The following is a 3,155-nucleotide window of genomic DNA, read 5'->3' as shown; positions in this document are numbered from 1 at the left end:
CTCAGATGAACTCTCAATGTTTCCTGCATCATTAGTATTTCTACAGGTGTGGCGCGTGCCTCGGCAACTGTGCCCAGAGTCGAGGCACAAGCCGGTAGGCCCAAACAGCCACGGAGGCCACGTGCTTGAAGTGCTCTGAGAGCTTTGATGTTGGTTTGACACCTGCCATGTAAAATGGGAGCGCCATATCGAAGTAAGCCGACAAATAAGGCCACGTATATCTGTAATAGCGATCTTACTTGGCAGAGCTAGAAGACTTAGCGCAAACAAGTACAACCAATAACTGTAAAACGCACAAGTTCAACGCTGGCGGGCCTTTCAATATTCTCGTCCTGGGGCATGTCTGAGACATGACTTTGTTGTAACTTCGACATAATCCTTTGTTGATTGTGTAAACCTCTTATTTACTGCAGCTGGAAGAAAGACAGTATAAAAGCAAATATAATTACAGCCTCCCTGAAACCACTGTACCCTTCAAGGGAAGCATGAGATAGGAAAGAGAACAACATATTCCTTCATCTGTTGTTTAAAGGTGCATGCAAACAAAATTCTAGCGCCTATTTTATTGTCTAAATGTCGTCAATGCAACGATATCTGCCCGAAAAGCCAAATGTTCTGTTGAAAAGGACAAGAAAACAAATGCTAAAACGAATTAAACGATCACCAAAGTGCCCATAGTTGATGTTCCCAGAACAGTGTTGTATGCCGTGACTACGGACAGTGTATTAGGACATCGCTTATGACGTACGAGGAGTGCCCCTCTGTGGAAGTGTGGGTGTGCCCGTGGAAGTCGCCAACGCCTGAACGCAAAGTTTTGGTGGAGAAAGCCAATGTAGAGCTGGCCACGATGAACCTGTTAGGTTGATTGCCTCGGTTGACCCAATGGCCTATCCGTAGTCTGCTTCGGTGTATTTACTTTGTTGGAAGGTTCAGAAGCGAAGAGCTTTTGTGGGTTTTAATGCCCAGATGCCGCGCTATTGTGTGGCAGAGGACTGTAATAACTGCGTGCCGCATCGCGAGCTGCCAAACCGTTAATTTCCGATAACAGATGCGTCTCGCACATCTGTTGTTTTCCATGTGGGTTCCGACAGCAAATGAAAGCTTGCGCTCTGGTCCCTTTCGTGATGAGGATTACGAAAAGAGCCCCAGGGCGATGAAGTGTTTCGGTCTGACTGTGCGGCTGCAACGAGTGTGGGCGGGCAGTCCACCATTGTAGTCAGTGCTGTGGCACGCGGCTGGTGCGGCTCTCAGATATCTCAAAGGGCCGAGTTGTAATGCGCTGGCGCCACCGAGTGGTGAAGCTGATAATTACGCCAGCCTCTGTAGCCTTGCTCGTGCTGTATGGGATGATGTCACGAGCGTGTTGAAGACCCCAAGACGCATTGCGCTCTCCGTGGCTGGTCTTCGAGCGCTTGCTAGAGAGGGCCGTTTAAAATGAAAAATATAGCCATCCACTCAAAAGACAAATGTGCGATTGTCATTTCCGGGTATTAATGATCACATTTAGCCTACTTTTGAACTTAAGAGTGATATTTTAATTTTCGTCTCAACATCCCTTTAAGCTGGGAAATAATAGTACAGTAATGAAATGAACATGTTCAGAAGTAAATATAACGTACATTTCTCTTGCAGGGGTGCATTTTTAGTTCTGTTTTCTCAAATTTAGCGGATTAAAATGTTTGCCCGAAATTGCTACCTTATCCACACTGGCACTCATTATGTTTCCTTTGATCATATTTCTATCTCTCCCAGGGTGAAAAGAGTAAGATAATTTTTCACGTGCAAACAAAAACTTAAAACGATTGTGACACAAATTTTAGTAATGAACTCCAAAGGATTAAAAAAGTGAAACTAACCACACACGAGTTGACAAATACGAAGCTTGCAGAAATTGTTCTTCCCCTTGTTTCCCTCCCAGGAGTACTCAGCAGCTAGTTTATCAGTCAGCAGGTAGCCGAGCATCCCCTTGGTTGCAGTGATGGGGTTTCGTCCACCAAGTTGAATTAGTTCCTTGACCTGGAAAATTCAAAGATGCCACACAAATTGGGTGCAGTATTTCGGCAGAGCACAGCCTAATGAGTTTCTTTGCAATATGACAGCAATTTTCTAAAGGGTCTTTTTTAAATATGCAAGACAGAAATAAGCTGTATTTATCGTTCCTCCTCCTCAACCTTTCATCGTGCAAGCTGCAACCAGAAGCTTTGGAGTCTGATTTGTACGAACTCTAAGACACTCTTTATTTTTGTTAGTTCAGGCCAATTTAATAAACCTCAGAGTCTTCACAAAACTAATTTCTTGAAATAAATTGGTTGCACCTGAACCCTTGGGAAGGAACATGCTGAAGAACCGCTAGCTAAGTTTTGTATTTTACACACACTGGTGGCATGCACAACACCTAATGTTTCACGGCTATCAGCCCGAGTCTACGTTATGTAAATGTAGACACACCAGATGAGCTTCGTCAGATGCTTTCTGATCTTCCTCGAAGTTGGAGAGACCATCGGCTGTGTTGAATGGTTGCGGTACAACCGGACCGGGTACAACAGTAGGCTCGCTGGACGCGGTGAGAGCGTCAAGCGTGCTGGCAACTTGCTGCAAGCTCAGTCTTATGAGATTGAGGAGCATTGGCCCTAAAATTCAGGAGAATAAATCAAAATTACCTATTAGCAAGGTTGTGACATGCCTAGGTACAAGTAGATGTACATTGGTAATTACCGTCAAGTACCGATCAAGCGGCGCTTACCCAAATTTTTTAGATAACTTCAAGAAAAAGGGGGATGGGCACTTGTTAAATCACAAATTTTATATATATTTGTACTTCGCATATTGTTTCAGGTGTTACAACATTTAGGAATTGCCGCTTGGTGTGGAATGGGCGAATGCTTGGTATTTTACGGTAGGTACTTTTTGTGTACCTGAATTACAAATGTAGACGCTTTTATTTCTTGGTAAATAGCCGTATCTTAGGTACAATTTCTAGTAACTTGTAGCTATGGCGTGTTACTTTTTTGGAGGTAAGTACTTTACTGGAATTTCTAATAAAATTAGGAAGTCTTCCACCCTACAAAAGAGTGGTCAGTGTGGAGGAGTCATACCAAGACACAGGCCCAGGCATTTCCCAACATGAGAATTTTACCCTGAGCAGTGGACAGTGA

General features: G+C 43.9%; 1 pseudogene; it reads right to left on the bottom strand.

Annotated features, from left to right (window-relative positions):
• Positions 1-300: 300 nt before the first annotated feature.
• Positions 301-2,625, bottom strand: LOC120836037 (annotated as a pseudogene).
• Between the last annotated feature and the right edge of the window lie 530 nt (positions 2,626-3,155).

This window comes from Ixodes scapularis, unplaced genomic scaffold, assembly GCF_016920785.2.
Source record: "Ixodes scapularis isolate PalLabHiFi unplaced genomic scaffold, ASM1692078v2 PGA_scaffold3__209_contigs__length_174095766, whole genome shotgun sequence".
In the NCBI taxonomy this organism is placed as follows: Eukaryota; Metazoa; Arthropoda; class Arachnida; order Ixodida; family Ixodidae; genus Ixodes; species Ixodes scapularis.
Note: the sequence above shows the minus strand (reverse complement) of the source record. Positions and strands in the feature narration are given on the sequence as shown.